The 14,555-nt window shown below is 36.2% G+C and overlaps 1 non-coding gene across 1 annotated transcript; it reads right to left on the bottom strand.

Moving 5' to 3' along the window:
* Positions 1 to 14,170: 14,170 nt before the first annotated feature.
* On the bottom strand, positions 14,171 to 14,276 carry LOC124898277. Its single transcript, XR_007055252.1, has one exon. It is a non-coding gene; the product is annotated as a small nucleolar RNA R71 (small nucleolar RNA).
* Positions 14,277 to 14,555: the final 279 nt, after the last annotated feature.

The raw sequence follows: 14,555 nt of genomic DNA, 5'->3' as shown, positions 1-14,555 counted from the left end.
ACAACCAGATCTAAAAACCATATACATTATTAAAGAATCATCCATGAGAGTAGATACACATAATGGCAAAGATAATAATTCCTAAGATAACTCTAACCGTGGAGCATAATAAGCAGACACATAAGAATAAGTGAATAACAAAAAAATAAATTAAGGGACGATTGATGGAACACCGTATCATACTTGCGACCAAAATATCTAAAGACTTAAACTTAGGCCTAGCAGGTACTGCATATATTTTACCATGCTCACTACCTAGCTTGGCAATTTATCGATATTCTATCCTACTTTCTTTAAAACCACCTAAAGATCCATAGATTCCATATCTAAGCCCATGCGTACCAACTCTAGCTGATGGATATACTACTCTAATAAGGGGAATATTCAAAGCTCAAGCGAGAATCTCCCTATGACTAGGGAAATAACATGAGTAATAACCACAACCTCTACAACTATAACATATCCCATAAGTTGCACTAGAACTAAGTAACCCAATTGACCCAGAGTAACCACTACGGCTAGAATAACTAAAACACAAAGCCCTCAAAGACTGACCGCCACCATAACTAGGGAAATCACTGGTACTAGACTGACCTTCATCATTATTCTAGAATCAGGTCTACTAGGTTGACTCTGAGGCTGATACGGCTGACGCAGAGGGTATCTATCCTAAAAACCACTACCTTTGAACAGAGAGATACTATGACTTCCACTGAAAATACCCTGATACTAACGTCTCTTATTGGTTCCCCCTTAGGTCTCCCAATGCATCTCTTCTATTACTTGAGCGTGATTAAAAACCTTATAAAAAGACCTACCCATAATAACTAAACTCTGAGTAAACATGCGAAGAGGAAGTCTCTATCCTTAGACAAAGCAACAAGCCATTTCAAACTAAGTCGACAAAATAAAAGTAGCATACCTAGCTAACTCATGGAAACGAGCCTCATACTCTATGATCATCATAGAGCCCTACTCTAATCTCGAGAACTAATCTCTTATACAATTCCTTAGGCTCTGAGGCATGTACTTCCCTAAAAAGATCCAGTTGGACTGCAATCAAGATGACCTCTCCACCAATGTCAAGCTACCAAGTCCAACTAAAAAGTAGTGTAGTCCACACAAGGAGTCTCAACTAAGACAAAATTTTGGAGCCTATCCTCACAAGCAATCAAAATCTAACTAGGGATACTGTTAGCGGTGGGCCAGAGACTAGAACCACCCACTAACCCCATATTATCTTATCCTTACAAGTAGTTTCTATGATACAACTAGAATCCATCCATGCTATGCCTCATTAAAACCATATTCTTGTTTGTACACTTAGCAATATACCTATTCTCAATCATAACACCCCAAGATCCTCAATGTCATGTCATTAATATCATGATCAATACCATAGTAAATTCCCCAGACAAGAATTGGTATGTAACCGATAACATAGTAATCCTCTGGACTCAAACTAGGAATATATATATTATAACACCCCGATTCGCTGAAACGGAATGCTACACGATGCTCATAACCCGGAGGGATGACAAGCTAACCCATGACTAATATCTGTACCTGTATACTGCAAATCATGATATAATAATACGGAATACATAGAACTGTAAGGCCATAAGGTTAAACTAAATAAAATCATGTGGGTCAAAATACCCAAAATAACTTAATCTGAACGTAAATCTGGACATAAATTTGAAAGCCTCTAAACTATTTGAATAAGGAGTTGAAGGAATATGTCTCCAACTAACTCCGTAAAACTAAACTGATAAAATAAACGAATGAATCAAATCATATTATCCTCAAATCAATAAGGACTCAATGTGTCTCTGCGATTGGAATGCTACTGCTACTATTGGGCTGGAGCTCGTGTCTCGAATCCTATGGTGTAACATGAAAAGAAAGCACCATAGCGCAAATGCATCAGTACAACTGAAGTACTGAGTATACGAGGAAGGTAGGCTGAACATAAAGGGTTTCATGCTTGAACAACACTGACTGACTAATATGAACGTGGGAGTGGAAACACACATATATAAAAACTGGGACCGTGACTATGTGATAGCATGACCTGTAAGCTAATACATGGTTTACTGATAACTGTCATGACTGATACTGAAACTGATAACATGGACGACTGTATCTGACAGTCCTGTATATACTAAAATTTAAAGAATGCCCTGAGTTCTTTTACTGAGACTGATACTAAAATTAATAACATAGACGACTGTATCTGACAGTTCTATGTATATTAAAATCTGAAGAACGCCCTGAGTTCTTTTATTGAGACTGATACTGAAATTATAGGAAGTAGTGTTTAACCAACATGCCCTATGTATGCCGTTATGGCTAAGCTGGGGTCCAATCTCTGCCCTGACTGGAGGGGTACGAATACCGTACCACAGGTAAGGATAGCCTGTGAGTGACCCTTATCTGGCGGGTACTCAATGAGAATGGTGGGAACCCCAAACTGGCGGATTAAGACACCTCATCAACCCTAAGCTGATGGGTTAAGATGTCTCAACCTATTCTAGCTACATAGTTCTGGAACACAATGATGACTACTACGAATCACACCCTGAACTGGCTGGTGAGTTCCCATCCTTGGGTTCACTCGGTGCTAACCTCTACTCCTATCTGGAGGGACTGGACATGAATAATTGACTGTGTATAACTTAATCTTACTGAATTTCATTGACTGGCGAAATGTTACTGATATCTGACAACTAACTTAGATCATGAGGTTTTCCTGAGTCACATGACTGACTGAAGTCTATGGAATCATAGCTTGAGTACAGATATCATGAAACATGACATGGATCTAGGCACACAACTATAGTTTTTGGGTACAAATACCCCCAGGACATGATGAAAGGAAACTGACACACATGACTGACTTGATCATAAGAGTAGAGTCCATAATTTATAATATCATAAGTAGGGATCTCATACTAAGCATGGTTATTAACAATGTATTGCATGGAAAGGATTTCATATCACATGGAAGTACTTGCACAATCTTAATATCATGTTCATTGCATAATCAAATTGGCAACACATACCAATAGCATGGAAGTTCCTGTGGATTGCATGGTTATCATACATGTTGTTCATAAGTAGGATTTGCATGTAAACATAGCATAATCTCATAAGAATAGTTCATGAGTATTCCAACAACATTTACAAGGGACATTATCAACATAGAAGTCATTGGAACGTAAGGGCATATCATGAATCCTTCAATTAGTCACAATTTAGCTATATTGCATGATTTCTAGTTTCTTAGACATTTTATCAAACACCTTACATGCACATCTTAAGCATAGGTGAAATCATCAAATTATACATCATGAACAACCAAATTTACAATATTCCAATTCATATGATATCATAAAATTAAAAAAAACATATGAAGATTCCATCTTGGGAATCACCCAATATCAACAACATGATCATCAACACCCAACAATATAGAAATCATACTTTATGATGAAAAAGAGGGTTTTTGAGCTTTATGGATGAAAGGGATCCATAAATCAACTCACGCATACCTTAGAAGGAAGATTCTTGATGATTGACTAAGGAATTTTCTTAAAATCGGATCTTCAAGCTTAGTTATGCAACCCTAGTTGTTTTTCTATTTTAGTGCTCTTGGATGATGAGCTTTTAGATGATAATAGGGTTGTAATATGTTTAGAAGCTATATATTTCATATGGTTAAATTTAGGGACGTGTAAGGAGTGTTAAAAGATTTAATTACCCTTAAAATAACTGAAAACGAAGTGCTTTTCGCACCTGGAACTGACTTAGGCGGCGCCCAAGTGATTGCCTAAGCTAGGTTGGGCAGCGCCTAACCAATCGCCTATGATTGGGTTGGGCGGCGCCTAACCAATCGCCTATCCTTACTGTGTCTCACAAAATTGGGCATAACTTTTTGCTCGGGTATTGGATTAAGGCAAAATTGGTATCGTTGGAAAGCTAATTCAATTCTCTACAATTTGGTGGGTCTAAATCAGCCAAAATACCATATTAAGATCGAGTTATACTCATTCAAAGATGACCCTTGCAAAATCAAACACTAAAACTTGATTGATTCAAAAACTCTTAGCTTGTATTACCTTAAATAACTCATATGAACATTCTTAATGCATCATAAGCTCTCCTATCACTAGGATATTCATTGTAAGTCATTTACTCAGGTATGAATCACAGGATAGGAGATTTCATATGTAGGAATACTTATTCACTTCCAAGCTTAGAAACATTCGAGATGTTACAATATCTCCCCGTTGGAAACATTCGTCCTCGAATGAGAATTTACTGAGAAGGGATACAAGACAATAGAACCTGAACTGAACATGAAGAACTGAAACTTGATCTCATGACTGACATGCTAAACATACTGAACTCGTGCATATCTGATGCATGGATAACTGACACATGAATGCATGACTGAGTATGAAATGGTTAATAGGTACCAAGTTTATATTGGAAACATGAACGTGAAACTGAATAAGATTAAGGAGAACTATTACCTTGAGCTTGATCTGAATTGGCGGGGAAGAGGTGAGGATACTTGGTATGCATATGTGCTTCTGCTTCCCGAGCAGCTCCCTCATGAAACTGATTTCGCGAAAGAACCTTGACTAGAGGGACTTCTTTGTTCCTCAATCTACGAGTTTGATAATCTAAGATTTTGACTGGAATTTCTTCATAGGAAAGGCTGTTCTGAATGTCGATGCTCTAAATAGGGACTACAACTGCTGGGTCACCTATGCACTTCTCTAGCAAAGAGACATGGAAGACTGGATGAACTGAGGCTAGATCTGAAGGCAACTCAAGCTCATAAGCTACCTTTCCGAAGCAACAAAGAATTCTGAAGGGACCGACATACTGGGGACTGAGTTTCCCTTTCTTACCGAACCTCTTCACTCCTTTCATGGGACAGATCTTAAGATAGACATAGTCATTGACCTCGAACTCTAGATCATTTTTATGAACATCTGCATAGGACTTTTATCGGCTCTGAGCAGCCTGGAGTCTCTCTCTGATCAACTGAACTTTCTCTAAGGCGACGAATACTAAGTTACGACCTATGATTGAGGCCTTACTAACTTCGAACCAACCAATTGGAGATCTATATATCCTACCATAGAGAGCTTCGAATGGAGCCATCTGAATACTAGAATTATAGCTATTGTTGTATGCAAACTCAATTAAAGGCAAGTGGTCGTCCCAACTTCCCTTGAAGTCAATTGCACACGCCCTTAGCATAGCTTCAAGAGTCTCAATGTTCCTCTCTTCTTGACTATCTATCTGAGGATGAAATGCTGTGCTGAGATAGACTTAGATACCGAGACCCTTTTAGAATGCTTTCCAAAAGTGAGAAGTGAATTGGGTACCTCTGTCTGAGATGATAGATAGTGAAACACCGTGTAACCTGACTAACTCCTTGATATAGATTTTGGCATAATCCTCGGTGGAATAAGAAGTACGAACAAGAAGAAAATGAGCTGACTTGGTCATTCTATCTATAATGACCCAAACTGAATTATGCTGATGACGAGTTCTAGGCAAACCCACTCAAACCCATCATGAAGTCCATGTTAACTTCTTCCCAATTCAAAGTAGGAATGGTGAACTTTTGCATGGAACCACTAGGTTTATGATGCTCTATCTTAACCTGCTGACATGTAGAGCACTTAGCCACAAACTCTGCAACATCTCTGTTCATCCCACTCCAACAATAGATCTCCCGCATGTCGCGGTACATCTTAGTGGCCCCTGGATGAATAGAGTATCGCGCACCATGCACTTCTGGAAGTATTCGCTGCTTTAATTCATCTACACCTGAAACACATAGACGACCCTGACAACTAAGAACACTATCTCCCCCTTGGGAGAAAACCTCAACTTTCTGATTTTGAACTGACTCTTTGAGCTTGACAAGGCTAGGATCCCTGTCTTGTTTCTCTTTCACCTCAGAAACTAGAGATGACTCTAAACTACTATGAACACATACACCACCCTCTGAAGAATCGAATAAGCGAACGCCTACTCTGGCAAGTTGATGGATCTTCTTAGCCATCTTTTTCTTACTATCCTCAATGTGAGAAATACTACCTATGGAGAGTCGACTGAGAGCGTCGGCCACAACATTTGCCTTTCCCGAATAATAAAGAACACTCATGTCATAATCCTTCAAGAGCTCTAACCACCTTCTCTAGCAAAGATTGAGATATTTCTGGGAAAATACATACTGGAGGCTTTTACGGTTTGTGAAGACATCTACATGAACTCTATAGAGATAATGCCTCCAAATCTTCAAGGCAAAAACTACCGCTGCTAACTCAAGATCATGAGTAGGATAATTCTTCTCATGTGGATTTAACTGTCTAGAGGCATAGGCTATGACCTTACTATGCAGCATGAGGACACAACCTAAACCCACTCTGAATGTATCACAATAGACTACAAAACCATCTGAAGCATCTGGAATAGCTAGAATTGGAGCGGAGGTGAGTCGAGTCTTTAACTCTAGAAAGCTCTTCTCTTATGAATCTGACCACTAAAACTTAATCTTCCTCTGAGTCAATCTGGACATGGGAGATGCAGTAGAAAAAAATCCCTTGAAAAACCATCATGAACAACTAAATTTACATGTTTCCAACTCATATGATAGCATAAAATTCAAAATAAACATATAAAGATTCCATCTTGGCAATCACTCAATATCAACAATATGATCATCAACACCCAACAATATAGAAATCATAATTTATAATGAAAATGAGGGTTTTTGAGCTTTATGGATGAAAGGGATCCACAAATCAACTCACGCATACCTTAGAAGGAAGATTCTTGATGATTGACGGAGGAATTTCCTTGAAATTAGATCTTCAAGCTTATTTACAGAACCCTAGTTGTTTTTCTCTTTTAGTGCTCTTGGATGATGAGCTTTGAGATTATAATAGGGTTGTAATATGTTCAAAAGCTATGTATTCCGTAGGGCTAAGTTTAGGGACATGTAAGGAGTATTAAAAGACTTAATTACCCTTAAAATAACTGAAAACGGAGTGTTTTGGCACCTGGAACTGACTTAGGCGGCGCCCAAGTGATTGCCTAAGCTAGGTTGGGCGGCGCCTAACCAATCTCCTATGTTTGGCTTGGGCGGGGCCTAACCAATCGCCTATCCTTACTATCTTTCACAAAAATGGGCATAACTTTTTGCTCGGGTGTTGGATTATGGTGAAATTGGTATCGTTGGAAAGATAATTTGATTCTCTACAATTTGGTGAGTCTAAATCAGCCAAAATACCATATTAACATCGCGTTATACCTGTTCAAAGATGACCCTTGGAAAATCGAACACTTAAACTTGATGGATTCAAAAACTCTTAGCTTGTATTACCTTTAGTGACTCATATGAACATTCTTAAAGCATCATAAGCTATCCTATCACTAGGATATTCATTGTAAGTCATTTACTTAAGTATGAATCGTAGGATAGGAGATTTCATACGTAGGAATACTTATTCACTTCCTAGCTTAGAAATATGCGGGGTATTATATATATATATATATATGTATGTATGCAATGTCATAATAATCATCTTTCTAGACTTAAATTTGATATATATGCCATCAATAACCATACTAAAACTAGTAATTATATCATTATCATAACAATAGCATAACCAATAGCATAATCACTAGCATAATCTATAACATAACCACTAGCATAATCAATAGCATAATAAATAGCCAGTAGCATTATCAATAAGCATCATTAATAGCCTAACCACTACCATAATGAAAAGAATAACCACTAGCACAATCAATAACATAATCACTAGCCACTAGTATTATCAATGAGCATCAACTCTCAATGCCAACCCATCATATCCATAAAATGACAAAGTTTATTAATATTAACTCAATAAGAATTTTCAAGGAATTAAACATGTGTATAAAAGGTTTGCAATAGATAGAAAAACTTATGGCCTAAGATGGCGCAAAAGGGCCCACTTCTAAATCTCTAAAATTTATTACAAGGCAAATGCTACCCAGACTAGGCTAAGGTATCTAAATCCACTTTTAGATTTTAACTAAGCCACAATTAACCCTAATATAGAGGCTTTACCTAAAACATGAGCAATTAATCCAATTATGCCTAAATTATTATTTTCAAATAGCCTAAACTTCTAACTAACCTAAGACTTTCAAATCATATCACCAAAACCTAAAACCTATCCCAATTCTAACACTATATCATAAAGATACTTTGAATTAGCTTAATCTATGAGTAGGGAAAACCTAACCTACCTAGATGCAGTAGAAAGCTTGAGAAATCTACTTAATCACTAATATTCTCTTCTGAGAAGCTTCCATAAGATGCCATGCTATAAAAATCATAATCTACATATCAAAAAAAGAATAATTATACTTATATTGCACTATTGTGCTTTAAGTTCAAAATTATTCAAAAATCCCATATAGATCTCATCAATGAATATCATATTTTCGAGGCCAACCCAACATTCTCCTTTGCTCAAGGGTTAATTACCCACAAAATGGGTGAAATTCAAGCTATGGGGGTGCTAAAATCAAGTAACCAAGTTTTTTGGATTTTAGAGAAGAAAAGGGAAAATTAACCAAGAACATGAAGAAATCATACCACAATTTTGAAGGAGAATCACATAATAATCATTATCCAAGATCCCTAAATTACCCATAAGTTATAATCCTAAGCTTTATAAATATTTTGGTTAACTATCTTAGAAATGCATGAAGAGGGGTGAAAATAGGCTAAAAGGGGGATATTTATACTATTCCCAAGTGCTCGTGAACAGCTATCGCAACCTGACTATCATGATTGTGATAGATAATGGCTGCCACGCAAGTCACTATCACAATATGATTCATCAAAATTATGGAATGTTGTGCCCTGCCAAGGGCATCACGATCGCAACCCTTAGTTCACTATTAGCGAGTGCACTAGCACAGCAAAGACATGAAAATTTCCTACCAAATTTGACAATAAGTACTCTATGAAATATTTGAAGTTCCTATACGAGGATATTTTATTAAAAGTGGTTCCACACTGATATTTCATTTTTTTAACTTTCTGATATATAGGGAAAAATCAGTCCGGGTGCTTTGGAACACAAACCAATAGTCCTCTTAGACTAAAATTAACATTTTAGAGTTGTTGGATTGTCAAAATTAGCATACGAGCTTGTTATACTGGAGTTTTCATCCGATAGATAATTTGAACGAGTGAAGGCTTTAAAATAGGGAATTGGCTCTAAATACCAAACAAATTGCTCGATAACCAAAATGTTAGTCCCAGCAAGTAATAAATAACTTAGGGTAGAATCTCTAACAACAAATGTAAGTGGAAATATTGTATGTAACATGAAGGTTCATTACAGGGCAATCTTAGCCTCTTAATATATGGGTGGTAAAAGGCATAAGCCTAGCAGAAGTTGATCCAAAATTATGTATTCACTACTTATCAGCAAGTCATTTATATCACATGGCTTACAAGACTATAAAGTAAAAACTAAAAAATGAAGAAAAGAATGTAATGTACTTAATCCAACAAATATATATATAAAGGTTGTCTATTAGCACTGTCTATACATTTTTACTTTATTTAATTTGAGCTCTTGTGTTATGCATAGTTACATTCAACCATACATATTCAGTACATACTTTCATACTAACGTTCCTCATGGATGACCTGCATTTCATATTGCAGGCACTAGTATTTTAGCTGATACACATCCTTAGTAGGAGCATATGACATCTAAAGGCTATTGGTGACTTCAGGTTATTTTAAGGCTTTTCGAGTTGTTATATATTTCCAGGTATGGTATAGTAGTTAAAAGTGAGGTAGGGTCTAATACTGACCTTAACTAAGCCTACATATCATTTAAAGGCTTTGTAGACCAATGTAAAGTTAAGCTTGGTAGTGTCTTATCAATTAGAAATTATGTCCCCAATAGCCAAGTTGTGTATGTATAGTTTTTTTATTATCAATGTGGTTTATTTTCATCAATACATCATATCCATACATGCAAGATTCTTAGTTATCATAGTTACATGAATGAGAATTTAAAGGTTATGGGTTGGTCTCTTGGCCCTTTATAGCTACAGGAGCCTGTCCTTCCCAATGGGACTTGAAACATGACAATAGGTAACCCCCATTGTATTACTTCTACTAAATATGTCCAAGTTACCTAACATCTCACTTATGAAGAGGTACCTTTTACTATTCTCTATAGACAAGTTATGAAGTTTTGAAATAAGGAAATAGCTTCTATAATAGTACTTTGGAGTAAACAACAAGTAGAAGAGGTCACACGAGAAGTTGTGAAAGCGATAAAATTCAAGCACCCTCATTTATTCATATCCAAAGATAAATTTCAAGTTTTTGAATTGGAGAACTTACAAGTGAATATAAATATTTAAGTGTTATATGGTAATAGGAAGATTAAACTTAGTATTGAACATGTTTAGAATAGCTAATTATGATAACATTCAAGGAAAAATATTTTTAAGGAGGAAGGATGTAACACCCTATATTTTACGTGTATTTCTAATTTTAAAGAAATTGATATAGACTTAGGGTATAGGTAATGCACTTGATTTCTTAAGAATGTATTTATGGTTCAAATAGGTTTAAAGTATACTGACATTACCTTTTAATGTGTCACAATCCAAACTAGAGCCTGACCGCAACAGACATATCATGTTCATCGTGGACTGGAGACCACCCCTTTTGCCTAGTCAATAGAACACAATACACCAACAGTGGATGAATTCTGAACTTATAAAAAGATAGATAAAGATAATCTCAAGATGTCTTAGAAACATCAATAACAAATACGTAATCCATAGTAATCCACAAAGCATGTAACAAAACTAAATTAATCTAAGTCGAGAAATACCCCTACCGATAGCCAAAAACAAGTCCAAAGAAATATCTATGATAATAGAAGAGGAAGGCTCACCACTTCTAGATGACTATTGGCAACATAAAAATCCTATCACTGTGCAGAAAAAGTAAAAGTTCCTTCAAACATTGTGTTGTGTGGTGATACAGCGTCTAACGATGGGTAGCGGGTTAAGAGCTAGCATGTAACTTATGGATAAGGGGTAAAAAAATTTCATGAGTAATATTTCAAAATCATTTAAAATCCATGCACACAACCATATGAAAATACATATACATACATATATTTATATGTCGGAGTAGACATCAAGGCTTCGCATGAACTTTAAAACCTTAATCTGGACTGTATAGTTCAACCATCATAAGAAGGCACCCACAGGCTGTATAGGTTCAGCTCTACCCTAACTGAAAGGGCCCCAGTACGTGTAGCCGCACAAACCATAGAATACTCATATGTACATATGTACCATGGGGGAATCGTACCTCCCGGTCATATATCAAGGATGACTTAAGCATCTAGTCATTTAATATGAGAGACTTTAATGACCCAATCATTTAATAAGAGGGGATCAAACCACCCAGTTATTTAGACCCCTATCCTAGCAAATGTGGTTTCCAGTATTGGTCTCTCAAGACCTACACTTTCACGACCCAACAACAAAACCCCCTTCAAGCCTAATTAAAATACTTTTCACACATTCTAATTCATTGAACCAATTTATTTATTAGGTCATATCGTTACTATAGCCATAGCAAGTTAACATTATCATGACATATTTACTATCCCTCACATGGGTGAATCCATAACCCCCTATGTTAAGTTATTCATTCGTATGAGGAATAGATAATTCCCAAAGTTTAATAAAATTAATTTGTGGTTCATTAGTCGTCTATGTCATGAAATAGTATAAGAGATCAAGTCAAACCATGTGACAAAACCATATTTCAATATTAAATTCATAAATGGGTTGAGGGTACACAATCTCCAAAACCATATACCAAGCCAAAATCATCAAATTAGGGGAAACCATGACCATTTAGTTTATTCATCATATCCATGAATCTAACAAGTTCAAAGCCATTAATAAAGAAAAATCAATGCAAAATAAATTATGTGAAAATATTTTAAGAATCAACCATGTCAAAGGCCGCAACCCATGTCAAAACCCATGGACAAATTCATAAAAATTACAACCTAAATTTATTCTTTAATGTAAAACAAGTTTAAGGGTAGAGTTACATTCCTGAAAGTATCACAATAATGGTGGGGATTGATGAGTGATGATTTTTCCACTCGTTCTCACAAAATATTTTTTCATATTACCTAGTTTTGAATAAATTAATGAGACATATTGATGAAAAAATACACTAATCTTATTCCAGGCATATTGTTGAGGAGATCAAAAGATGCGGATTGGAGCTAAAAATGATTAAAAAAAAAGGAGCAAAGAAGAGTGCAGCTGAAGAACTAAACCATATCAGCCTCAATTACCATGACCGTGATCCTCAAACCACGATCACATTCAGCACCATGCTATAACGTCACACTACCACGATCGCGGATAGTCTTGCACGATTGTGGTTCAGCAAAAATATGCCCAGGGCCAGATCTATAAAAGAAATTAGACGAATCCCAAACCATATTTAAGTAAAATTCCTTTCTTATTTTGGTATTGCTTACCTCATAGACCTTTTTTAATTAATAAGAAGAAAACCTAATTGGGAAAGTGTGTAACTAGCTTGGACGCTAAATTTCTTAGTGGTTTTGTGAAGAATGAATGTTTAGGATAATCCTTATGGTATATTCTCTTTACTTTCTTAATGAGTAGGTAAGTCATTTAGTCTTGGGATTATGTTGAACTAAAGTGTGTTTGTGGGGGGGGTGTTGATGTGTATGCATTAATTTTAGTTGTTGATTATGGATCCCACCATTGCTTAAGCTTATTAGTTTGAATTTGTGGGTTAAAACCCCAAAATCTCCAAATAGGTTTGATGGGTGAAAACCCCAAACTCTAGAAACCCTTCATCATCCTTGAAAGAGGGATTAAGGTGAATATATGGTAACCCATCAGATCCTTTAAATATGGTTATAAGGGGAAAAAGCAATGGTGGAAAATTAAGTCTATGGTTTACTACCTTTTTCATTCTTAGAAATAAGTGTAATTCGAGTGTAAATCATGTCTAGAGAATCATCCTAGAAATAGGGATTCTTGGTTAATGTTTTGGGTGAATATAACTTTTACACTTATTAGGTGCTAAAAAAAGATAATGGGTGAAATTGTTGTGGCTTAATTGAAAGATTGGCCATAATGACTATATACCTATTCTATCCTCTAGTTAATAGTTAAATTTTATGTCAAACCGTCATCAACACTCATGTTTTCCTTTGTAAGTAGACATAATCATAAGATTTTATCAAATCTTTATTTTAAATCAAAAGTGTTATATCCGTGCATTGTTAATTGACAAACTATCCCTAATCAAATCCCCCCATTTTATTTTACAGGTCTTGTTTACTGTTATTCCGAGTAGGTTTATAGTAACTAGAACACCCATAAGATTTGAAGCCTAGAATTTGCTCCTTGTGGATTCAACCCCAACTCTGGTTGGATTATTTGACAATAACTGCCTCACTCCTCCATTATAAGAGTGAGTTAATCATCATTAAAATGACACCATTGTCGGGGAGTGTAATATAAATTTCACTTGTGCGGTATGATTTTTACTTAGGTGTATCCAAGGTGGTAAATGTTACTCTGTTTTTTTTTGGATTTCTTGTAGGTAAATCTAACATGAATGGAATTATGAGTGAAATAACTAATGATGCAGAGTCATTGGATGCTCTCCTTGGTGGCTAGAGCCCACTAAAGGCTGCAGGCTGGATGGAAGCAACTAGTATCCTACCTCACTGGAGTGGAAACCTCCATGTGGCGAGTGTTATGTTTCATTTGTTGCAAATTAAGGGATTGTTCAAGGGTCAAATGAATGAGGACCCGTGTATTCACTTAAAGAATTTCTAAGAGGTGTGTGCACCATTTAACCTTGTACATACCACTCAAGAAGCCTTTTGGCTTTATCTTTTCCTATTTTTACAAAAGTCTAAAGCATCATTGTGGCACCGTTCACTCCCTATGGCCTCAATCACTTCTTGGAATGAGATTACTAAGGTGTTTTTGGATCAATACTCACTATCCCCTAAGGTATGCTATGCAAGATATGAGATCATCAACTTTAAACAAAGGAGTGTGGAGCCCCTTCATGAAGTATGGGAGAGTTTTAATGGAAAGTTAGTCAAATGCCCCAACTATGATATTCCGGGGAAGATACTTCTCCAAATATTCTATAGGGCACTATACCCTTGGAACCAAACTATCATGAACAATGCAGTGGAAGGTTCCCTCTTAAACTTGTACTTACATATGGCTACGAAATTATTGAGAGCGATGACTAAACCTAATTGGGAATGGCATAACTAGGACATTGATGTCCTAAATATCTCTCCCTCTTTACCCATAGTTAGTATAGAACAATGAAAGAAGGATGAGGATCAAGAGAAGACTATGTCAAAGATTTTGACCCAACTTGATCTCCT

This window comes from Capsicum annuum, chromosome 4 (genome assembly GCF_002878395.1).
Source record: "Capsicum annuum cultivar UCD-10X-F1 chromosome 4, UCD10Xv1.1, whole genome shotgun sequence".
Lineage (NCBI taxonomy): Eukaryota > Viridiplantae > Streptophyta > Magnoliopsida > Solanales > Solanaceae > Capsicum > Capsicum annuum.
The sequence above is the reverse complement of the archived record's forward strand: the minus strand, read 5'-3'. Positions and strand labels throughout refer to the sequence as shown.